The sequence below is a fragment of the Diceros bicornis genome, chromosome X (assembly GCF_020826845.1).
Source record: "Diceros bicornis minor isolate mBicDic1 chromosome X, mDicBic1.mat.cur, whole genome shotgun sequence".
Lineage (NCBI taxonomy): Eukaryota > Metazoa > Chordata > Mammalia > Perissodactyla > Rhinocerotidae > Diceros > Diceros bicornis.
The window spans coordinates 82,356,993-82,383,266 of NC_080781.1; the positions used below are offsets into that span (position 1 = coordinate 82,356,993).

Sequence of the window (26,274 nt, forward strand, 5' to 3'; positions counted from 1 at the left end):
TTTGGTGCTTGAGGAAGATTAGCCCTGAGCTAACATCTGTGCCAATCTTCCTCTATTTTGCATGTGGGTCACCATCACAGCATGGCTGATGAGTGTTGTAGGTCTGCACCCAGAATCCAAACCCACAAACCTGGGCTAACAAAGCAGAGCATGTTGAACTTAACTACTAGGCCACAGGGCCGGCCCCCATAGCTACAATCTTGAAGAACAAGAACAAAGGGACAGAAACTGTTAAAGGATATGCCTCACTGAAGGCAATGAGACCAACAAAAATTCAGGAAGGGCCTATATCAGACATGGAGAAACTTCTAATGACCTGGATCGAAGATCAGGCACAGAAGCATACCCCTCTCAACACCTTGATGATTATGGCCAAAACAAAAAGTTTGTTTTTGTGATGTTGAAAGAAAAGGTTGAACTCAACTACAATGTTGAATTTATTGCTACCTCTGGGTAGTTTAAATGATTTAAGAATTATTATTCTTTACATAATGTGAAAGTGAGTGGTAAGTGTGGAAGTGCTGATGTGAAGGCAGCTGAAGAATTTTTGGAAACTCCAGATAAATTGATTGTAAAGGAAAATTAGTTGCTAGAGCAAATAATCAATATGGATGGAAACTCCCTATTCTGGAAATGGATGCTTGAAAGGCATTCATCCATAAAGGGACCAAATAAATATCAAGTTTTAAGGCTTTTAAGGACAGGATAACAGTCTTGCTTGGGGGCAATGTTGCAGGCTACAAATTGAAACCCTTTGTGATCTGGCACAATGAGAAACCCAGGGTTTCAAGCATATAAATAAGCACACACATCCAGTGTACTACATAAACAATATGAAGGCATAGATGACCCAATTTCTCTTCCAAGATGCCCTCCTGAATTACTATGCCAGCAAAATGGAGAAGTACTGTCTGGAGAATAAGATACCTTTCAAGATTTTGCTTATTGTTCATAATGCTCCTGGACATCCTCATTTTATTGGTGATTTTCATCCCAATATCAAAGATGTGTTTCTCCCTTGAAATACCACCTCTTTGATTCAACCAATGGACCAAGTATTTATAGCAGCTTTTAAGGCCTACTACCTGAAGAGGACCTTTGCCCAGGCTGTTCCTGCAACTGAGAAAGACACCGAGAAGACACTGATGCAATTCCAGAAGGATTATGACCTCTATGGTTGCATCAAGACTATTGTTTGGGGGTGAGGTGGTGTCACCAAGGAGTGTATGAATGACATCTGGAAGAAGACACTCAAGAGAATTGTCCATGACTTCAAAGGATTTCTCAAGGATGAGGAGATTGCAAAAATCAACAAGGCTGTGGTTGAGATGGCAAACAACTTGAACCCGGATGTGGATGAGGATGATGAGGAGCTCCTAGAGGTGTCTCCTGAGGAATTGACTAATGATGAGTTGTTGGAACTCGAACAGGAATGCATAGCTGAAGAAGAGGCCAGAGAAAAGGAAAATGTAGTAGAAGAAAAAGATGAAGAATCCCTAAGAAAATTCAGTGAAGTATTTAACCTAAGCTTTTGCAGACCTCAGCAAGCTCCTTAAAACGTCTGAAAACATGGACCTCAACACCAGAAGGTTTTCATTAACAGAGAGGAATGTTCATAGTGCATTATCTGCTTACAAACAAATCTATGAAGAAGAAAATAAAAAAAACAAGCAAACCATCTTGGATATATTTCTGAAAAGAGTGAGCTCTCCTCAAGAAGATCCTCAGGCAGGTCCTTCTGGAGGTATTCCAGAAGAAGGCATTGTTATCACAGGAGATGAGAGCTCCATGCATGTTATTGCCCCTGAATACCCTCCAGTGGGACAAGATGTGGAGGTGGAGGAGTGATATTGATGATCCTGTCCCTCTGTAGGCCTAGGCTAAGATGTGTTTGTCTTAGTTTTTAACAAAGTTTAAAAAGTAAAAAAACAAAAATAGAAAAAATAGATAAAAGCTTATAGAATAAGGATATAAAGAAAGAAGAATATAAGGATATAAAGAAACACATGCTGTACAATGCATGCATTTTAAACTAAGTGTTATTACAAAAGAGCCAAAAAGTTTATAAAGTAAAAAAGTTACAGTAAGCTAAGGTTAATTATTGAAGAAAGAAAAATATTTTTAATAAATTTAGTGTAGCCTAAGTGTACAGTGTTTATAAAGTCTTGAGTAGTGTACAGAATGTCCTAGGTCTTCACATTCACTCACCACTCACTCACTGACTCACCCAGAGCAACTTCCAGTCCTGCAAGCTCCATTCATGACAAGTGCCCTATACAGGTGTTCCATTTTTTTATCTTTTATGCCATATTTTTACTGTACCTTTTCTCTGTTTAAGTATGTTTATATATATTAATACTTACCATTGTGCTACAATTCCCTACAGTATTCAGTATAGTAACATGCTGTAGAAGTTCGTAGCCTAGGAGCAATAGGCTATACCACATAACCTAGGTGTGTAGTAGGCTAGACCATCTAGGTTTGTATAAGTACACTCCATGATATTCGCACATCGACCAAATCGCCTAAGAATGCATTTCTCAGAATGTATCCCCATTGTTAAGCAACACTTGACTGTATTGTTGTCATGTCCATATTACCCAAAGGGATCTACAGAATCAACGCAATCTCTATCAAAATCTAAATGGCGTTTTCGGCAGAAACAGAAAGAATCATACTAAAGTTCATATGGAAGCTCAAAGTACCCTGAATAGCCAAAACAATCTTGAGAAAGAAAAACAAAGCTGGCAGCCTCACACTTTCTGATTTCAAAACATGTTCTAAAACTACAGTAAGCAAAACAGTATGTTACTGGCATAAGGACAACCATATAGACCGATGGAACAGAATAAGGAACCCAGAAATAAACCCTTGTGTAGGGGCTCGTCTGGTGGTGCAGTGGTGAAGTTCGCATGTTCCGCTTCTGCCGCCCGGGGTTCGGCAGTTCAGATCCTGGGCAGGGACCTACTTACCGCTCATCAAGCCATGCTGAGGTGGCTTCCCATATAGAAGAGCCACAACTCTACAACTATGATACACAACTATATATTGGGGCTTTGGGGAGAAAAAAAAAGAGGAAGATTGGCAACAGATGTTAGCATAGAGCCAATCTTCCCCCCCCCAAAAAAAAAAAAACTCTCGTGTATACGACCAAATGATCTTTGAGAAGGATGCCATGACAGCACAATGGAGAAAATGTATTTTTTTCAATGTGTTCAGCAAATTGTGTTGGGAAAACTGTGGGTATCTTCTTGCAAAAGAATGAAGTTAGACCCTCACTTCACATCATATACAAAATGAACTCAAAATGGCTTGAACATCTAAACATTAGACTTGAAACCATAAAACTCCTAGAGGAAAACATAGGGTAAAAGTGTCATTATATTGAATTCGGCAATAATTTCTTGAATACGATTCTAATAGCATAGGCAACAAAATTAAAAATAAGACAAATGAGGCATATCAAGCTTAAAAAATTTTACCTGACATCTACAGGCAGCTAATCTTCACCAAAGGAGCTAAGAACATACAATGGAGAAAGGAAAGTCTCTTCAATAAATGGTGCTGGGAAAACTGGACAGCCACTTGCAAAAGAAGGAAAGTAGACCATCTTCTTTCGCCACACACAAAAATTAACTCAAAACGGATCAAAGACCTGATGGTGAGAACTGAAACTATAAAACTCCTGGAAGAAAATATAGGCAGTACACTATTCGTCATCGGTCATAAAGGCATCTTTTCGAATTCCATGTCTGCTTGGACAAAGGAAACAAAAGAAAAATAAACAAGTGGGACTTCATCAGATTAAAGAGCTTCTACAAGGCAAATGAAACCAGGATCAAAATGAATAGGCAACCCACCAGCTGGGAAAAAAGATTTGCAAACCATATATCTGACAAGGGATTAATCTCCATAATATATAAAGAACTCACACAACTGAACAAAAAAACCAACAACCCGATCAAAAAATGGGCAGAGGAAATGAACAGACACTTCTCCAAAGATATACAGATGGCCAATAGGCACATGAAAAGACGCTCAACATCACTAATCATCAGGGAAATGCAAATCAAAACCACACTAAGATATCATCTTACACCCATCAGAATGGCTATAATCACCAAGACGAAAAACAAATGCTAGAGAGGCTGGAAAAATGGGAACCTTAATTCACTGGTGGTGGGAATGCAAATTGGTGCAGCCTCTATGGAAAACAGTACGGAGATTCCTCAAAAACTTAAAAATACAAATAAATACCTTATGATCCAGCTATCCCAGCACTGGCTATCTACCTAAGGAACCTGAAATCAGCAATCCAAAGAGGCTTATGCACCCCTATGTTCATCGCAGTATTATTCACTATAGCCAAGTAGAAGCAACCCAAGTGTCCCTCGACTGATGAGTGGGTAAAGATGATGTGGTCTATATATACGATGGAATACCACTCAGCCATAAAGGCAAAATCATCCCATTTGCAACAACATGGATGGACCTGGAGGCTATTATGTTAAGCGAAATAAGCCAGAGAAAGACCAACACCACATGATTTCACTCATAAGTGGAAGATAAAACAACACACGGACAGAGAGAACTGTTTGGTGGTTACCAGGCGCAAAAGGGGTGGGGAGTGGGCACAAGTAGTGAAGGGATGCATTTATATGGTGACTGACAAACAATAAGCTACAACAAAAATTTCACAATAAAGGAAAAAAAATTTGTATAGCAAAGGAAACAATTAATAGATTGAAAAGGCAACCTATGGAACGGAAGAAAATATCTGCAGACTATATGATCTTATAAGTGTTTAATATCCAGAATATATAAAAACTCTGACAACTAACAAAAAATTTTTTAGGGGCTGGCCCCGTGTCTTAGCAGTTAAGTGCACGTGCTCCGCTACTGGCGGCCTGGGTTCGGATCCTGGGCATGCACCGACACACTGCTTGTCTGGCCATGCTGAGGTGGTGTCCCACATACAGCAACTAGAAGGATGTGCAACTATGACATACAACTATCTAATGGGGCCTTGGGGAGAAAAAGGGAAAAAAAGAAAAGGAGGATTGGCAATAGATGTTAGCTCAGGGCCGGTCTTCCTCAGCAAAAAAAAAAAAAAAGAACAAAAAATTTTAGATAACTCAAAGAATGGGCAAATGACTTGAATGGACATTTCTACAAAGAGTACATACAAATAGCCAACAAACAAATGAAAAGATGTTTAACATCACTAATAATCATGGAAATGCAAATCAAAACCACAATGACATACCACCTCACAGGTTAGGATGTCCACAATTAAAAAAAAAAAGAAAAGGAAATAAGTGTTGGCAGAATGTGGAGAAATTGGAACCCTCGTGCATCACTGGTGGAAACGTAAAATGGTACAAGTGCTATGGAGAACAGTATGGAGATTCCTCAAAAAATTAAAAATAAAATTACCATAGGATCCAGCAATCCCACTTCTTGGTATTTATCAAAAAGAACTGAGGGCTGGCCACTGGTGTAGTGGTTAAATTCGCGTGCTCCCTTTCAGCAGCCCAGGGTTTGCAGGCTCAAATCCCGGGCACAGACCTACACACCACTCATTGAGTCATGCTGTGGCAGCATCCCATATGCAAAGTAGAGGAGGACTGGTACAGATGTTAGCTCAGGGACAATCTTCCTCAAACAAAAAAGAGAAAGATTGGCAACAGATGTTAACTCAGGGCCAATCTTCCTCACTAAAAAAAAAAAAAATGAAAACAGGATCTGAAAGAGTTATTTGCACATCTATGTTCACTGTAGCATTATTCATAATAGTCAAGAGGTAGAAGCAATCTAAACATCCACTGATAGATGAATGGATAAAGAAAATGTGTGTGTATACACACACACACACAATGGAATACTATTCAGCTTTAAAAAAGAAAGAAATCCTATTGCATGGTACAACATGGATGAACCTGGAAGACATCATGTGAAGTGAAATAAGCCAGGTACAAAAAGACAAATACTGCATGATTCCACTTATAAGAGGTATCTAAAGTGGTCAAACTCTTAGAAAGTAGAATAGTGGTTGCCAGGGACTGGGGGGAGGGGGAAAAAAGGAGTTGCTGTTCAATGAGTTTAGAATTTCAGTTTTGCAAGATAAAAGTTTTAGAGCCCCTGATAGTTCATGAGCACCTTTCTAACTTGTTTTAGTGTCCTCACCTACTCTTTCAAGTCTTTCATTAAATGATTACAACTTCCCTCCAGTAATGTGGCAATAGTCTTCAAAATGATTTTGATGAATGCACAAAGTAAGGATATATGCTATGGTAAAAGATGATGGGCAGTTTTGTATACTTCATGAATCAGCATTTCAAAATCTTTTAATCATGCATTGTAAACTGAAATGGAAATTGTTACTATCATGATTTTCCTTGCTTTTCTTGCTATGAATTCCCAGAATTTTTCTATTTTATTTTACTTTTTTGCTGAGGAAGATTAGCCCTGAGCTAATATCTGTTGCCAATCTTCCTCTTTTTGCTTGAGGAAGATTTGCTCTCAGCTAACGTCTGTGCCAATCTTCCTCCATTCTGTATGGGTGTCACCGTCACAGCATAGCTGACGAGTGGTGTAGGTCTGCACCCAGGATCCAAACTAGCAAACCCAGGCTGCCGAAGGGAGCATGCCAAACTTAATCGCTATGCCATGGGGCCAGCCCCCGCAGAACTCTTTTTTTTTCTCTCAAGTACACATATATACACTCTTACCTTTGAAATATAATCATACTCCAAACCCCTCCCAAAAAGTTTTGGAGGTATGTTGCACAACAAAGTGTATATAGTTAACACCACTTACAGTGCACTTAAAAATGTTTAAAATGGTAAATTTTATGCTACATGTGTTCTACTATCGACAAATAACCAAAAATAAATAAATACAAAATCTCAATGAAAGGGATGAAGGGGGGCTGGCCCCATGGCGTAGTGGTTAAGTGCGTGCGCTCTGCTGCTGGCGGCCCGGGTTTGGATTCCGGGCCGCACCGTCGCACTGCTTGTCAGGCCATGCTGTGGCAGTGTCCCATATAAAGTAGAGGAAGATGGTCACGGATGTTAGCCCAGCGCCAGTCTTCCTCGGCAAAAAGAGGAGGATTGGCATGGATGTTAGCTCAGGGCTGATCTTCCTCACAAAAAAAAAAAAAAGAAAGAAAGGGATGAAGGAACAAGAGTTGCTAATGTAAGCAAACTTTGGAAATAAGTGGAAATGTGACACTAGAGGGGAAATAAATTCTACATAAGCATTGTACTGTAGTTGATAAAGTTGTTTCCCATGGGAGTATGCATTAACAGTTCTTATACTGCTATACATGAATTCTGTAACTGAATCACTAAGCAAATGGATGGTGGGTAGTGGGAGCCAGATTTCTTACTGTATAAGTGGGAAGATACAGATAAGCAAGGGTAGAGACTAAAATGATCCAAGTAGTAATGGATTAGTGTTGGTAAAATCAGTAAGAATCCATGTTTGGCTTAATAAAGACAAAGATGGTGACATATAGAAATATTTATAGACATAAAAACACACTGATGCCATATGACGAAGGGAACTGGAAGCCAAATGAAAGAGCTCCCAATGGTCAAAGCTGGAAAAATTTGAACAAGAAAATAAAGTAGTGTTGGATTGGTGATCAAGGTTAACATCAACAGTGATAAATCACGTTGTTATCATGCACCCTTGAGATGATGCGATGAAATGGCACTTTACTTCTATTGTCTTCCTCCCAAGAACTTATAATACCAGTCTAATCATGAGGAAAATCATCATCCCAATCCTAATTGAGGGACATTCTAAAAATTAACTGATCAGCCCTCCTCAAATGGTCGAGATCATCAAACACAAGGAAAGTCAAAGGAACTGTCAAAAGCCAAGAGGAGTCTAAGGAGACATGACAATTAAATGTAATGTGGTGTCCAGAATGGGATCATAGAACAAGAAAAATGGCATTAGGTAAAAAGTGTGAAAAGCTGAAGAAGGTACACATTTTAGTTAATAATAATGTATAGAATAATAGCTCATCAATTATTAGAAATATACAACTGCTAATGTTGGATGTTAATTACAGGAAAACTGGGTATAGGTTTTAAGAGAACTGTGTACTATAGTTGCAATTTTCATTTTTGTAAATTTAAAACTGCTCAAAAAACTTTAAAAAAATATTTTAAAGAGTGAATTTGAGGGGCTGGCCCGGTGGCATAGTGGTTAAGTTCGCTCGCTCCGCTTCAGCGGCCCAGGGTTTGCAGGTTCAGATCCCGGTTTGCAGGTTCGGATCCCGGGCGCGGCCCTACGCACCACTTATCAAGCCATGCTGTGGCAGGCATCCCACATATTAAAAAAAGTAGAGGAAGATGGGCATGGATGTCATCCCAGGACCAATCTTCCTTAGCAAAAAGAGGAGGATTGGCAACAGATGTTAGCTCAGGGCTAATCTTCCTCGCCAAAAAAAAAAAAAAAAAAGTGAACTGGAGTTAGGGCTTACAATTCTATACCCAATTCCAAAGTGTGGAGGGTTTTCCCCCCACCAAGCAATTCTTGGAGACCAGCTGGGTGTCCAACAATTCAACTCAATTCTGACACCATCTACCTGAAGAAAGCATCAGATCCTACAGGTTAAGTGTTCAGTCCTACAAGACTGCCCCCTAAACCCCTGCCACTCCAGAAGCCAATCACAAGTCCAAGTTGCCACCAGGGCTTCTGACTGACCAGCTATAGATCAGAGGTTCCCACGACCCCCTCCTTGAGTTTGATTAATTTGCTAGAGCAGCTCACAGAACTCAGAGAAACACCTTACTTACCGGATTACTGGTTTATTATAAAAGGATATAACACAGAACAGCCAGATGGAAAAGATGCATAAGGCAAGGTATAAGGAAAGGGCCAGAGCTTTCAAGCCCTCTCCAAGCACACCACTCTCCCTAAACCTCCATGTGTTCACCAACCTGGAAGCTCTCAGAAGCCCATCCTTTTGGGTTTTTACGGAGGTTTCATTACATTGTCACGACTGATTAAATCATTGGCTATTGGTGATTGAACTCAATCTCCAGCCCCTCTGCCCTCCCCGGAGATCCTGGGTGGGGGTGAAAGTTCCAGCCTTCTAATCACATGGTTGATCCCCTCCCTGGCACCTAGCCCCCATCTTCAGATGCTTTCCAAGTCACTACATTAACATAACAAGAGACACCTTTACTGCAGAGTTAATTCCCAGAGTTTGAGGGAATTATCAGAAAAGAGGACTAAGATCAAATATGCATTTCTTATTATGAAACACAATATCACAGTCAGGGATCCCTCATAGCAAAACAATCATAAAAGATACTGGCACATTACTAGACTCTCATTCAGTCATTAATAACTATCCAGTCCATCATCATATCATATGAAAATGTCTCCCAGGGGAAGCCATTCAAGTTTGTAGGCTTCCATTCAATCGTGTTCCAAAAGCAGGAGTGATGTCAGCAATATATGGCTTCACCCTTGGAAGCATCCTGTATAACTGACCTAAGAGACAACATCATCTCTTGTTCTGAACCTCTTTCATGGTGTTAATGTAATACTGGATTTTCCTCATTACATAAACCATTCATTCATTCCTCTACCTACAGCTACTATTTTTCATTCTCTCCATTTATACCCACTTTTCCACTTTTGGAAGGGACATTAGGTTGGGCCACTGTGTTGGTCTCAATTGCAGGCAGCAATAATAGTCAAGCAAGTTCCTCTCCCTCAATCCACTCTCATTCATATAGGGTAAGGTTACAAGGTGCAGAACTAGTGGGCTATCTTTACCACCAGGCAATATAGCTGCATTCTTGTTAGCCCCCTAAAATTTTGCCAGATGGGATAAAGGCATATCCTGCCCCATCAGGCCCTCAGGAATCGTGACATAAAAGTTAAAAACAAAGTTACAGTTTCTTGCTTAGGAATCATCCCTGTTTCCAGCCCTTGCAGTTACACCCCTGGTCCTGTGATCACTGCACCAAGTAGGGGGAAAAAAAAGTTGAGGTGATGTGGGAAAGAAAGAATAAAAAGGTATAACCATTATACCAGTATCCTCCCTTGGCAAGAATTACATAGTCATACCAGCATCCTTCCCCACCCCCTTTTCCCCTGATTCACCAGAAAAACAGAGAATCTATCTAGTGGGGACACTCCTTAAGTCCCACTCATGTTCATACTGGTGAAGGCCTGTAAGCCAATCCTTCGTGCCTTTATCTCCCCCCATTTTAGACAACCAATGATTTAATTGTCCATTCCAATTCTCTATCAAACTGTTACTGAGAAAGATATCTCTCTGCCCATTGTTGAACATTATGGGCTATAAAGTATATTCCTTGGTCTGAAGAAATGATGGTCAACCATCCAAAATTGGTCCAGTATCTTCTGTCTCAGTTCTTTTACAGCACTCTAAGCATTTGCATCTACCACCAGGTAAGCAAAGCCCAGACTAGAGTCAGTGTCTATTCCTGTCAAGACACATCTGCAGCCACCCCCGGGCTACCAGCATCAGTCTCACTTGCTAGCTATGTTCAGAGCCTTCCCCCTAGGCAATCTGCTGCATAGCCATCTGCAATCTCTATTTCTCTTGTTAGCAGACAAAACAGTTCTCACCAGTATTTCGTGCCTCAGAGGGTGCAAGAGGAGTATGTCTAGATTCAGCCCATCTCTGCATTGCTACAGTGCCCCCATGTCCACTCATTTCATGGACGCAGGTGGCCATCAAAAGAGCCCACAGGGATATCTACTTGTTGATTCCAGCCAGCTTCAAACCTGGAAGCGAGTTCATCTGATGTGCATCGACATGTCCTACTGTAATGCACCCCTCATATTTCCATAAGGCTGTGCCCCACACGAGCATCTCTTTAATAGGCCAGGTTTGCATTGTTCTCCTGCCTGAACATACGGCCAGGCCATTCAGCACTTCCCATAAGTCAATAAAAACCCAAACATGGGGATTTTACCACTGTTCAATTCTTCCATCACCGCTAGGAAAACAGCAGGCAATTCAGCCCACCAGGCTGATGTTTTTACCTTCTATCAGAGTGGTAGCCTTACCCAATAGGATGTTGTCCATTTGCCTTGGAACTGCTGTCCACAAACCAAGCAGCTCTTTGTCAGTCAGTTGAGGGTTTGTTATAGGGCACTGTCCAAGTGACAATAAAATCCAACAAACAGCTCCTCACACGGTTCCAGAGTCAGTCCTAGGGAAAAAGAGGCTCCCTGCTTGTGAGTATCTCCTCCTTGCATTCTCCCAATAACAAGATCCTGTACAAACCATTTTCAGATTATTATGGAACTCTTCCGGGCACTGCCATCCCATTAGAGCATTTCTCTGGCATCATCCTAGACATAATGGATATTTCAGGTTTTATATTTCAGATTTTAACATAATTTTATGTCCTTCAGCCATCAAGTTAGCTCCAATTAATAATGTCCAATAGAAAGGTAGTAAATATTCCTCAAATGGAAATTTTTTAATCCAAAGTCCCAGTAGTCACTGCTGGGTGGTGTTCACAGGTTTTTGCCATAAGCCCCAGTCTATGCTCTACATAGATAAGGCTATTGCAGAGAATGTGTCCCTACCAGCACTTCAGCTTCTTTTCCACACTGTGTGGGCTCAGGCAATCTTACTAGTTCCCATTTAGCATGTCCAATTAATACTGCCCAATTTACATGCCTTCTGTTTTACAATACTATGAAGGGGAAACGTTCCCCAGTCAGACACAATGTCAAGCCTCATAATGTAATCAGGTAAAAGAGAGGCAACTGAAGGATGTAAATTATGTTAAAAATTTAATATGTTAACACCTTAAGGGGCAGTTGGGGCGAGTCTTCTATGAATAGAGTCTATCGATCCCAACTGACTCTGTTCGCGGAAGACTCACCCTAAACTGTTCAGAGAAAATTGAGAACAAGGGAGTGCTACAGAGGGATAAGTTTGGGAGGGTCGGGGTGGAGGGGGCCCAGGTGGGGACATGTGTGTGCACCTTGATAGCTGTTTCGCGCTGTAGCAATTCGCGCCATAAAATGTAACTGTCTGAATGTTTTGAATTAACCAATCATGTAAAACCGCGCCAACCTTTTCCCGCTTTATGTTCCCAAATCCTATAAAAGAACTTGCCCCCTAAGGCTCGGGGTCGACCCCTCTGTCTCCTGCGAGGGACACGAGTCGACCCGGAGCTCCGCTCAATAAACCTCTTGCGTTTGCATCAAGTTCGGTCTTCTGTGTCTGTGGGCCCGCGTCATCCCGAGACCTGGTGAGTTGGGATTTCCCTCCCCTTCCCCTTGGGAATCCAACATTTGGGGGCTCGTCCGGGGTCCATGCAGTAACCCCAGACTCCGAAGACCCCTTGGAGGTAGGCCTGAGTGACTGAGTGTGTGAGTGTGTGCGGCGCCGCAAAGTATTGTTTTATTGTTTTGGTTTCAGTATCGGGCAGCCGCCGCTTCGGCCCGTGAGGACCGAGCGGCTGCAGTGGCAGACGTGCTGGGAACTGCAGGCTGCAACCCTGGGGGACGCCCCAAGGGACAAGGGGAGTCAGGAAAGCCTGACTACCCCCTTTCAGGTAGAAAAAGAAACGGCACTCTTTTTCCCAGGGAGGACACGAAAACCCCTCCCGTCTGAAACCGCCTTCGGTTGGCTTGTACAGACACCAACCGGGCAAAGTTGTTTTTGTCTTGCTGTGTTTTTGATGTTCATTGTTCTGTTTTTGTTCATTACGTGGACCTCATTTGACGGGATGGGACAGACTATGACGACCCCCCTCTCTTTGACCTTAGACCACTGGACTGAAGTGAGAGCAAGAGCGCACGAATTGGCGGTAGAAATAAAAAAAGGGCGTTGGCAGACTTTTTGCACCTCTGAGTGGCCCTCCCTCAATGTGGGTTGGCCCCCTGAGGGGACGTTTAATCTAACTGTTATCCTCGCGGTGAGGGCTATTGTTTTCCAGGAGAGACCGGGGTCCCATCCTGACCAATGACCATATATTACAGTGTGGCAGGATCTGGTGCAGAACCCACTCCCGTGGGTTAAGCCATGGGTAAAAGCAGAAAAACTAAGCCCCCGAGTCCTGGCGCTGCAGGATGCGGAGACACGGCAAAAATCGAAATCAACTCGAACAGCGGAGTCGGAGACCCCTTCGGCCCCCCCCCCGGGGTCTACCCTGAGATTGAGCCTCCTCCCGAATGGCCCCCTTTCTCGCCTCCTCCTTACCCCTCCCCCGCTCCAGGATCGCAATCAGGACGGAGGGCGACTGGCTCGGGTCCCTCCGCTGGAACCCGAAGCCGCCGCGGAGCCACTCCGGACGGGCCTGATACCACGGTGGCGCTCCCGCTAAGAGAGTATGGAGCTCCTGCGGGGCCCAACCAGCTGTCACCCCTCCAGTACTGGCCTTTCTCTTCCTCAGACCTGTATAACTGGAAAAATAACCATCCCCCCTTTTCAGAAAACCCCGCCGGATTAACTGCCCTGATAGAGTCCCTAATGTTTTCCCATCAGCCCACTTGGGATGATTGTCAACAGCTCTTACAGGCACTCTTTACCACGGAGGAGAGAGAAAGAATCACACAGGAAGCAAGAAAGAATATCCGAGGCACCAACGGGCAGCCGGCAACGATAGCGGAAGCGGAAGAAGGGTTTCCGCACAACCGGCCCAATTGGGACTATAACACGGCTGAAGGTAGGGAGGCGCTGTCCGTTTATCGCCGGGCTCTAGTGGCGGGTCTCCGAGGGGCCGCAAGGCGGCCCACCAATTTGGCTAAGGTAAGAGAGATCCAGCAGGGGCCCACTGAACCTCCCTCCGTTTTCCTAGAACGATTGATGGAGGCTTACCGCAGGTATACGCCCTTCGACCCATCCTCGGAAGGGCAAAAGGCCTCTGTCATTATGGCCTTTATTGGACAGTCTGCCCCAGATATAAAAAGGAGATTACAAAGGCTAGAGGGGCTGCAGGACTACGACTTGCGGGACGTGGTAAAGGAGGCTGAAAAGGTGTATCATAAAAGAGAGAGTGAGGAGGAAAAGCGAGAGAGAGAGAGAAGGGAGGCTGAAGAGAGGGAAGATAAGAGAGATAGGAGACAAGAGAAGAAACTGACCAAAATACTGGCCGCAGTGATAAAGGCGACAGGGCCAGATCATAGGCAGTCAGGGAACCTGGGCAACGCCCCACGACCAGGCTCGCGCAGACGACAGCCCTAAGACAAGGACCAATGTGCCTATTGTAAGGAGAGAGGACACTGGGCAAGGGAATGCCTGGTTCCTTGCCGGTCTCCTTGGAACACCCCTCTCCTGCCTGTAAAAAAGCCTGGAACTGCTGATTATAGGCCGGTCCAGGATTTGAGGGAAGTGAACAAGAGAGTGCAGGACTTACACCCTACTGTGCCAAACCCATATAACCTACTCAGCTCCCTCCCCCCATCACGGAAATGGTATACTGTCCTGGACCTGAAAGATGCATTCTTCTGTCTGCGGCTGCACCCAAAGAGCCAATTACTTTTTGCTTTCGAGTGGCGCGACCCTGATATGGGGATCGCTGGACAACTGACTTGGACAAGACTGCCTCAAGGGTTTAAAAACTCCCCCACCCTGTTCGATGAGGCCCTCCACAGGGATTTGACTGACTATAGGGTTAAAAACCCTCAAGTGACTCTTTTACAGTATGTAGATGATCTACTGTTGGCGGCGGAAACCCCGGGAGACTGTGAGGAAGGAACCAAGCGCCTCCTGGCCGAGTTGGGTGAGTTGGGGTACCGGGCGTCAAAGAAGAAGGCACAATTGTGCCAGGAGAAAGTAGTCTACTTAGGCTACACACTAAAAGACGGCCAAAGGTGGTTAACCGACGCCCGGAAAAAGACTGCGACTCAGATCCCGGCCCCAACCTCCGCTCGCCAGGTAAGGGAATTCCTGGGGACAGCCGGCTTCTGCCGATTGTGGATCCCAGGGTTTGCTACCCTGGCTGCTCCACTGTACCCATTGACTAAGGAAAGTGGGAACTTTGTCTGGACTCTAGAGCACCAGAAGGCTTTTGAGACTCTAAAACGGGCATTATTAGAGGCACCCGCGTTGGCCCTACCAGATTTGACCAAGCCCTTCACCTTGTATGTAGATGAAAGAAAGGGAATCGCCCGGGGAGTCCTAACTCAAGCCCTTGGGCCCTGGAAGCGCCCAGTCGCATATCTATCAAAAAAACTGGATCCGGTAGCCAGTGGATGGCCCTCCTGCTTAAGGGCAATCGCCGCCACTGCCCAGCTGGTAAAAGATGCAGATAAGTTAACTCTGGGCCAACAGATAACCGTAGTAGCCCCCCATGCCTTAGAAAGCATTATCAGACAGCCTCCAGATCGATGGATGACTAACGCCCGGATGACTCACTACCAAAGTCTGCTCCTAACTGAGAGAATTACCTTCGCCCCACCGGCCATCTTAAACCCGGCCACACTACTGCCCGAAGCAGATGACCCGACCCGATCTGCCAGATGAGCCATGGGCTGGAGCCCCTAATTGGTACACCGGCGGCAGCAGCTTCATGGCAGAAGGTAAGAGGATGGCTGGGGCGGCTGTGGTAGACGGGAAAAAGACTCTGTGGGCAAGCCGCTTGCCGGAAGGGACTTCTGCACAAAAGGCTGAGCTTATCGCCCTGACACAGGCGTTAAGGTTAGCTGAAAATAAGACTGTGGCCCAGGTCATCAGAAAGGCACCGACCCCATAGCTCAAGGGAACCGCCTAGCCAAGCGGGCGGCACTAGGACCTATGGTCCTGACTCTCCAGGGAGCTAAGGTCAGCAAAGCTGCCTCCGGTGGGGAACTAACTAAAGAAGAGAAAGTCCTTTCCGTTGCAGAAGGGCGAGAATATCTATCACATCTACACCGGCTAACCCACTTGAGCCCTCAGAAACTAATTAAAATTATTGAGGCCTCCCCGTACCAGGTACCAGATTTGAGAAAGGCGGCTGAGGAAATTTATAAGGATTGTAGAGCTTGCGCTCTCACAAATGCTGCAGTTACCAAATATCGCACTGGACATAGACTCCGGGGAGATAGGCCTGAAACCTTTTGGGAGATAGACTTTACTGAAATCAAACCGGCCCGGTATGGAAATAAATATCTTCTAGTATTTGTAGATACCTTCTCGGGATGGGTAGAGGCTTTCCCCACCCGAAAAGAGGCTGCCTCTGTAGTAGCCAAGAAGATATTGGAAGAAATCCTCCCGAGATTCGGGATCCCAAAGGTAATTGGATCTGACAACGGTCCTGCATTCGTTGCCCAGGTAAGTCAGGGACTGGCCAGTCAACTGGGGGTCAATTGGAAATTACATTGTGCTTATAGACCCCAGAGTTCAGGCCAGGTAGAGAGGATGAATAGAACAATTAAAGAGACCCTAACTAAATTGTCTATGGAGACCGGCGGTAGTGACTGGACAGCCCTCCTGCCCTTTGCCCTGTTCCGCGTCCGGAACACCCCACAGGGACCCTTAAAACTTACACCCTTTGAGATCCTCTATGGAACCCCTCCCCCTTTGGCACAAATAGGGATACATGACCCTGACATTGTACCTTCTATACCTTTGTCAGCCCGCTTGAAAGCACTCGAGGCTGTCAGGCGCGACATCTGGAACCAGCTAAAAGAGGCTTACCAGCCTGGTGATCTGCTCATACCGCACCAGTTCCAGGTTGGGGACTCTGTCCTTGTGAGACGACATCGGACGGGGTCGCTAGAACCACGTTGGAAGGGGCCCTACGTGGTGCTCCTCACTACACCCACAGCAGTCAAGGTGGACGGTATAACTTCCTGGGTTCACGCTACACACGTAAAGAAGGCTCCCCAGAATGCAGCAGATCTCTGGAAGGTGGAAAAGACTGATAACCCTCTTAAGCTGCGTTTGCGTCATGGGAACGGCAAGCAGGTCGTCCAATCCTAATCCCCACGCTCCTCAACTGCTCACGTGGCAAGTCGTCTCCCAGGTAGGAGATATAACCTGGTCAATCCAAAAAACTGCTTCCCCTTGGACATGGTGGCCGGACTTACACCCTGACCTTTGTAAACTGGCTATAGGAACCCCTGACTGGGATTTCATGGGTCGACGAGGGGGGGCAAAACAAGCCGGAGGATGCCACTCCCCCCATCGCAAGGGTAAACTAAAGGCATACCCCTATTTTTGCGTGCTTGTGCAGTTAGTGCCTAGAATTTACTATCATACTGCCAATAGTTTCGAAGATGAGTTTGATCAGAAATCTATACTAAGGAAAAGAGAACCAGTATCCCTCACCCTAGCTGTGCTCCTGGGACTGGGAGTTGCCGCGGGCGTAGGAACCGGCACTGCAGCCTTAGTTGCAGGGGAGAGAGGATTAACTGCCCTGAGCAATGCTATAGATGAAGACCTCAGGACTTTAGAGCAGTCTATCTCTAAGCTAGAAGAGTCCCTCACCTCCCTGTCTGAAGTAGTGCTCCAGAATAGAAGGTGATTAGATCTGTTGTTTTTAAGGGAGGGAGGGCTTTGTGCAGCTCTTAAAGAAGACTGCTGTTTCTATGCAGATCACACAGGGGTAGTCCGAGACTCAATGCAAAAATTAAAGAAAAGATTAGACATGAGGCAGCAAAGCAGGGAGGCGCAACAAAGCTGGTTTGAATCCTGGTTCACTAAGTCCCCCTGGATGACGACCTTACTATCCTCCCTAGCAGGACCCTTGCTGATTCTTTGTCTACTTTTGGTTTTCGGACCGTGTGTTTTCAATAGAATTACTGCTTTCATAAGAAAAAGAGTCAATGCAGTGCATGCTATGATGCTCCAACGCCATTACCAAGCTCTCCCACGCCATGAGCCACTAATAGTAGACACCGAAAACTAAGTTCTAAGATTAGAACTAGGGACAAAAGAAGAAGTGGGGAATGAAGGATGTAAATTATGTTAAAAATTTAATATGTTAACACCTTAAGGGGCAGTTGGGGCGAGTCTTCTATGAATAGAGTCTATCGATCCCAACTGACTCTGTTCGCGGAAGACTCACCCTAAACTGTTCAGAGAAAATTGAGAACAAGGGAGTGCTACAGAGGGATAAGTTTGGGAGGGTCGGGGTGGAGGGGGCCCAGGTGGGGACATGTGTGTGCACCTTGATAGCTGTTTCGCGCTGTAGCAATTCGCGCCATAAAATGTAACTGTCTGAATGTTTTGAATTAACCAATCATGTAAAACCGCGCCAACCTTTTCCCGCTTTATGCTCCCAAATCCTATAAAAGAACTTGCCCCCTAAGGCTCGGGGTCGACCCCTCTGTCTCCTGCGAGGGACACGAGTCGACCCGGAGCTCCGCTCAATAAACCTCTTGCGTTTGCATCAAGTTCGGTCTTCTGTGTCTGTGGGCCCGCGTCATCCCGAGACCTGGTGAGTTGGGATTTCCCTCCCCTTCCCCTTGGGAATCCAACAGCAACCACTTCACATAAAGCCTATTCAAACATACCAATTCTCCTACAAACTTTTACCATAATTCCATCAACCCTTACATTCTATAACTGTAGCCTCTATTAGGACTTCATCAACAGATTTTGGTTTTACAATACTAGGTAGGAAAAGTGTTCCCCAGCCAGACATAATATCCATTCCCATAAAACATTCAGGTAAAGTTGACACAACTTCTTGGCATAATACCTGCTTAAACATTCCAACTTTCATAACCCTATCAATTATTACATTTTTACATTCTCTCAACCTAACTGTAGCCTGAGTCAGGGCTTCAACAATCGGCTTTGGTACCACAGTTTATGGGACTCCAGTATCAAAGAGTTCTAGAAACTTTTCTTCTCCAGCCCCTGACCATTTTACCCACTCTCCTGCAAAAGGCTTTGAACCCCCAGCGAGACGTTGAGCCAAAAGACCCTGGCCCTTTATTTTTTTTTGTGAGGAAGATCAGCCCTGTGCTAACATCTGCCAATCCTCCTCTTTTTTTGGTGAGGAAGACTGGCCCTGGGCTAACATCCATGCCCATCTTCCTCCACTTTATATGGGACGCCGCCACAGCATGGCTTGCCAAGCGGTGTGTCGGTGCGTGTCTGGGATCCGAACCAGCGAACCCCGGGCCGCCGCAGTGGAGCGCGCGCACTTAACCGCTTGCACCACTGGGCCGGCCCCCTACGTCAATCTTTTATCTTGACTAATCTGTGTGACCATTGCCCCAAGCGATTGCTGATCAGGTTTCTCATAGTAATCTCTACCTTGCAGTTTTTCGAATTTCTCCAAACTGGGTAAATAGAGCAAACTTGTTTGGGACCCTTTAATGTTGGGGGACCAACAGGGGGTCTCTTTGGCCCATCCAACCTTTGGTAGTGCTGTATTGAAACCTTTGTTTTAACTCCATCAAAGTCCATTTTATTCACCCCATTTCTTAATAACCAGCTAAAGATTTCCACCCTGCTGGGACGAGTCCAGTGACTCTTCCCTTTCTGTTTCCTCTTTGTTTCGCTCCTATAAAATTTGCTTTATTCACCTTATTTCTTAATAACGGTATAAAAATTTCCACCTTGTTGACTCTTCCCTCAGCTTCTTGTTAACCTCATGTTTTTATTAGCACCTGTAAGGCCCGTGAGTGGAAGCCCAGAAAGCAAATTCAAAAAGACTTCCCGAACTACTTTTTGGTTTTGCAGCAGCAAGGTTATATGGGGTGCCATGTGAAAGGGGCCCCCTAACCACAACATTTACCATGACCTGGGTAACGGGCATATTCAGTGGATGAATATCCCGGTCATCAAAAAGCCAGTCCCACATGTCTTGCATACAAAGCATATCAGCTGGTTCATCTCGGGTGTTCCACTTGGAATTTATAGGGAGTTGGGCAGTCCCCCTTCTCAGGGTAAACAGAGCTTACAGTGGCTTTTATCCAGTCCACCAGGCTGGCTGTTCCTTTAGGAAGAACGTGCTTTGTGTCTGGATCACATGCAGCTCTCTGTGACTGTTCCATAGTGAGCTGTGGCTCCTGTAACAACCCAAACATGCTCTTCCACTCTGTAGCATTCAAAACCAAATGCACAGCTCCTAACTTAGTGACTCTCATAATCCATTTGAGTAAGGTTCCTCAGAAAGCTGATGATACTGATCCACAAAATGAAACAATTCCTTCACGCTTTACCCTGATTTCAATAGTTTCTTGGTTTTGCTCTTCCCCCACACTGACTGACCTTCCCGGTGACCAGAGGTCTTAGAGGTTCTTTCTGTTGTCCCTGCACAATTTTTGCCTAGGGGAGTAGCTTTGATGTTAGTGGCCTAAGCTCAGACTCACCAAAATCTGAGTTTGGTCTAGAATCAAGGTCCGACCCAGCACTCACTATTAATTTCATTTTAGTTATTACAGAACAATAAATAAGGGACTGTATATTTCACCTTTTTCTTATTAGTTTGCATTTCCTTATGCATCCAGTGAACTAAGTCCCTTGGAGTTGGATCCATCTCTAAATTCCATTAGTAATTTTTACCTTTAGTAACTGATAGCAGCACAGCTGCTGCTCCTTACCAAGGTGGCCACGTGGCCACCCAGGACTCAAAGGTTCCTCATCCTCGCCCTTTCATCCTTTTTCTTCCCAAATCATGTTTCTGTGAGCCAAGGCTGTTCTAGCAAATCCCACTTCTCTGACACCAACTACACAATTCTGCACCCAATTTCAATGTGTAGGGGTTTTTCCCCACAACAAGCAATTCTTGGACACCAGCCAGGTATCCTACAATTCAACTCAATCCTGACACTATCTACCTGGAGATCATCAGATCCCACGGGTTAAGGGCCCAGTCCTACAAAACTGCCCCCCTCACCGCACCCCGAGACCACCACCACTTCAGATACCAATCGCTCAAGTCCAGGTTGTTACCTGGGCTTCTGACCTACCGGCTATAGATTAGAGGTTCCAATGACTCCCTCCTCAAATTCAATTAATTCGCTAGAGCAGCTCACAGAACTCAGAAAAACATTTTACTTACTAGATTACCGGCTTATTATAAAAGGATACAACTCAGTAACAGCCAGGTCGAAGAGATGCATAGAGCAAGGTATGGGGAAAGGGCATGGAGCTTCTGTGCCCTCTCCAGGCGCGTAACTCTCCCCAAATCTCCAATCTGGGAGCTCTTTACCAATCCCGAAGCTCTCCAAACCCTGTCCTTTTCGATTTTTATGAAGGCTTCATTACATTCATATAACTGACTAAATTATTGGCCATTGGTGAATGAACTCAATCACCAGCCTCTCTCCTCTCCCCAGAAGTCCTGGGTGGGGCTGAAAGTTCCAGCCCTCTAATCACAAGATTGGTTCCCCTGGCACCCAGTCCCCATCCTTTACTGCTTTCCAAAAGTTGCTTCATTAGCATAACAAAAGACAACTTTATTGCTCTCATCACAGTTAATTCCAAGTGTTTTAGGAGCTCTGTGACAAAAATAGGGATGTAGACCAAATATATATTACTTATTATAAATCACAATATCACCGCATCATCCTAGATACTGTGGCATAAAACAGAATTCAGGAACTGTAAGTAGTTCGGTAATGGTGGATCTTAGGGTACATGTGCGGGAGTGATGGGAAGTGAAAAGGAGGAAGGACTCTCAGTGTGGAGTCCATACTAAGGATTAAGTCCTTTTATCTACAGATCAGGAAAGCAAGAAAGCATCTATAATGTAGTGGCTAAGCGTTTGGTCTTTAGAGCCAGACTGCCTGAGTTTAAATCTTCACTCTGACTTTAACTAGTTGTATGAACTTGGGCAAAATACTTAACCTCTTTTTGTTTACGTTTCTGTCTGTTAAATGGGAATGATGGTAACGCCTCTGAAGGGTAGCAGAATATGCCATGCTAAAATATGCCTCTTTGGCATAAGGATTATTTTGAGCTGATTATTTTACAAAACAGCAGACACTGGAGAAGCTCTGAAAACATTTTGTAAGAGAAATTTACATTTATAAAGGAAATCTCCATTTATAAGTGTCTCCCTCTCTGTACCAGGAAGAGTAGGATGGCTCTAAATCACAAGACAATTTTATCAATGAGAAGGCATTGACTTAAATCTGCATTACAAACCCTACCTTTGTTTACAGTGCTTATACTGGTCACCTCCCATAATTGGCCTTCCTCCACACTGCCACCCCCAACATCTTTCTTTTTCCTTTAGTTAAAAATAGTATTTAAGGTGATGGCTTGGGCCATCTTGGGTTGTTTTACTCAGTTTTCTTGGGTATCTCCCATGTATATGTGAGGTATACATGTTAATAAGCTTCTGTTAGTTTTTCTCTTATGAGTCTTTTATTACAAAGGGTCTAACCCAGGAACTCAGAAGGGTAGAGGGAAAATTATTTTTCCTTCCCTATACCTCGCAGAGTTGTTATGAGGGAAAAGCACTTAGGACAGTACCTGGAATATGAATAGTCAATAAGCAAAAGCTTAAATAGTTACAAAGTAAAGAGAAAGCATGGCTAGCATGCATATGTTTGTAGATATTAAGGCAGAAAACTGAAGATATAACAGTTAATAACCTCTTTTATAAATTAAAGACAGTAATAAAGTCATCTCCAAAGAAAGTGAAGGAAAGATTATGTTCAAGCATCTTGAGAAAAGTGGTGAAGATTTAATTAATGAGAATAATAGATGGAGTTAAAAAGAAGACAGCATTGTATACCCAGGACCCAGAACAGTGTCCAGATGCTCAATGAATCTTTTGTGAATGAATCAGTGAACAGGAATAAACTGTGGGAGATCAAGATATGGCCACCCTGAAATCTATCTCTTTACCTTGGTTGTTTTCTCTGAAGGACATTTGACCTCCCCCACTAACTGCCTAAAGAATTTGACATGGTGGCTCCTTCCTAGAACAGATCTATCATGACTGCTATAAAGATAATGTAGGATAGAGGTTACAATAGAAAAGGCACCAACAAGCCCATCTTATCGGGAGTTCTGTCTCTCTGGCCACATTCTTTGGATGGCCCTGCGAGAGGAGTTGCCAGACAATCATTTACAAGGAAAGTCTCCATTTGTAAAGGTATCTCCCTCTCTGTATTGGGAAGAGAGGGGATGAGCTCATTTCTAGTGACTTACCAATGTGGAAGGTGAGGCCTTGGGGCTGCCTAATAAACCTACTCTTGTTTACTGTGCTTTAGTGGTAATCTCCTGTAACTGACTCCCTCAACCCCCAAAATCCTCCTTTGTCATTGGCTGAACATGGTATTTAAGACAAGAATTTCTGCTATTGTGTTGAGAAACGCAGTGTCCCTGCTTTCTCCCATGTATACACGTTATTAAACTTGGTATTATTTTCTCCTGCTAACCTGTCTTGTTAATTATTTGGCCAGCCATAAGAACCTTAAGGAAAAGGGCAGAGGGAGATTCTCCCTCTTCCTCTGACAAAACCACAATGTCAATTTCTTCATTGACAGTGAGAAATATAACTATTAAGCAGGCCATAATTCACATGAGGAGGTCAGTGCATTTTCTCCTGGGGCCAGAACAAACAGGAAACAAAATTATGAACAATACATTGCTCACTCAGACCCTAACAGCCAGACTTACGAAGCTATGCTAACATGCTGCATCTGTCTCTACTACAGAAATAGCCTGGGCTGGTCAGGACATTCTCTCCCCAGGACATTGCTAGATAAACACTGTTCAGTTCTGCTTCTGTGGTTTAACTGTACTAAATTCCTATGCTGGTCATTCATTAATTCACTTATTCATTCTTTCTGTTGTCGGGGGAAGAGAGAGAATCTCCCTCTGTCCTTTTCCTTAAGGTTCTTATGGCTGGCCAAATAATTAACAAGACAGGTTAGCAGGAGAAAATAATACCAAGTTTAATAACGTGTATACATGGGAGAAAGCAGGGACACTGCGTTTCTCAACACAATAGCAGAAATTCTCGTCTTAAATACCATGTTCAGCCAATGACAAAGGAGGATGTTGGGGGGGGGGAGTCAGTTACAGGAGATTACCACTAAAGCACAGTAAACAAGAGTAAGGTTATTATGCAGCTTTAAGGCCTCAACTTCTACATTGATAAGCCTCTAGAAATGAGGCCATCCCCCTCTCTTCTCAAAACAGAGAGGGAGATACCTTTACAAATGGAGATTTCCCTTATAAATGTAAATGATTATCTGGCAACTCCTCTCGCAGGGCCATCCAGAGAATGTGGCCAGAGAGACAGAACTTCTGATAAGATGGGCTTGTTGGTGCCTTTCCTATTGTAATCTCCATCCTACATTATCTTTATAGCTGTCATGATAGATCTGTTCCAGGAAGGAGCCACCATGTCAAATTCTTTAGGCAGTTAGTGGGGGAGGTCAAACGTCCCTAGAGAAAACAACCAAGGTAAAGAGATAGATTTCAGGGTGGCCAAATCTTGATCTCCCACACTGTCAACAAGTATTTACTGAAATGCCCACGATTTTACCAGGCTCTATGCTTAGCACTGTTGATATAGTAATGAACAAAAGAGAAAGAGCCCTGTCCTCAAAATTTATAGTCCCTATTCTGTTGATACATATTGCTTTATCTTATCCATATTTGCTGTCAAAAGCTAGCACAATGAAGCCCCAGTAAAACTCCTCTTTGATTTTTGGCCTAAGTGAAAATTCTCTTTTTTAAGTCAATATCTACACAAATTTAATATTATCCTTTATATGTTGATTTTACTCGGAAGTCCTGAAGGTGCTTGCACAGTGAAGAATTAAAAGAAGTCTGACCCTTGCCCTTGGCTTCTAGGAGGTGATGTCTACCTGCGCCCCCTCACCCCTGTCCTGCCTGATAGATGTGTCTATTTGTCTAAGGTCTTTGGTCATCTGAAGGTCTAACACTGTGATTTATGATGGGGGCTTTGGGTCACGTGGTATCAGTTCCAACCTCTGGAGGAACTGATTAACCAGACCTCCAGGAGGGCCTGGGGACAAAAGTTCAACCACGCAGACTAGATGTGATAGAACCCCAATAAAAACTGGAACACCAAAGGCTCAGGTGAGATTTTCTGTTTGGCAATATTCTATGTGTACTGCCATACATTGTGTCCAGGAGGAGGTAATGCTGTCTATGACTCTACAGGGAGATGACAAGTAGAAGCTCCACGTTTGAATCTCTCGTGGACTCTGCCCGATTTGTCTCCATCCTTGGCTGATTTTATTCTGTATCCTTTTCCTGTAATGAATTGTAACCATTTATTAACAGCTTTCAGTGAGTTGTGAGTCCTTCTAGTGAATTATGAAAACTGAGGGTGGCCTGAGAACTCTCCAAATTTGAATTTGCAATTGGTGTCAAAAGTGAAAGGTGGTCCTGCGTGGAGACTGTGCCCTCTAACTTTGTAGCTCCAACTCTCGTAGTTGGGCTATAAACTCCTATTAGTGCCTTACAATGTCTCTACATAACACATACAGGACGTACGTCAATTTGTATTTACATCACAATGCATGGTTAAATGTGGATGTTAGAATAAGAGACTAAAAATGTGCCTAAACACTTCCAAGAAATAAGTAAACTTATTTTAAAGCAGATTCTCAACCTACTCCATTAACCTCTTGAAATTTTCATGAAACTATGTGCATGTGCAAATGAGAATTTATCTTGTAACTTTCATCAGTTTGTCAGAGGTCTGAGAACCAAAACCCATCAAAAACCATGCTCTAGGGGCCAGCCCGGTGGCTTAGCGGTTGAGTGCGCGCGCTCCACTGCTGGCGGCCCGGGGTTCGGAGCCCGGGTGCGCACCGATGCACCGCTTCTTTGGCCACATGGTCGCGTCCCACGTACAGCAACTAGAAGGATGTGCATCTATGACATACAACTATCTACTGGGGCTTTGGGGGGGGGGGAACATGCTCCTGGGGCCAGCCTGGTGGCGTGGTGGTTAAGTTTAGTGCACTCCGCTTTGGAGGCCCAGGGTGAAGACCTACACCACTCATCAAGCCACGCTGTGGCAGCGTCCCATATACAAAATAGAGGAGGACTGGTACAGATGTTAGCTCAGGGCAAATCTTGCTCAAGCAAAAAGAGGAAGATTGGCAATGGATGTTAGCTCAGGGCCAATCTTCCTCACCAAAAAAAAAAAGAACTATACTCTAATGAGCTGTACATTGCTCTGTATTTTGGTGCACCATTTATATTGATAAATATTACTAGAGTTGGTTGCTGCCTCCATTTCTTAGGTTTCAGGATATTTAGTGGTTGGTAATATAGATATAACATATGGCTTTTTGTCACAAGTGGCTGATATTTTTCACTCTTTCTTTATTTTATCCAACTTGTAAATCGCTGCCTATAGGATATTT

The 26,274-nt window shown here is 44.1% G+C and overlaps 1 long non-coding RNA gene across 4 annotated transcripts in view; it reads right to left on the reverse strand.

Annotated features, from left to right (window-relative positions):
- Positions 1-21,225, reverse strand: part of LOC131401207 (uncharacterized) — a 131,028-nt gene extending 109,803 nt beyond the window's left edge. For 3 of the 4 annotated variants that reach the window (XR_009217593.1, XR_009217594.1, XR_009217592.1), the window contains exons 1-2: positions 20,967-21,225; positions 11,071-11,358 (exon numbers count right to left, since the gene is read on the reverse strand). This is a non-coding gene — a long non-coding RNA (uncharacterized LOC131401207). The remainder of the gene's footprint in view (positions 1-11,070; positions 11,359-20,966) is intronic. The other variant, XR_009217595.1, reaches the window with a different exon arrangement.
- Positions 21,226-26,274: the final 5,049 nt, after the last annotated feature.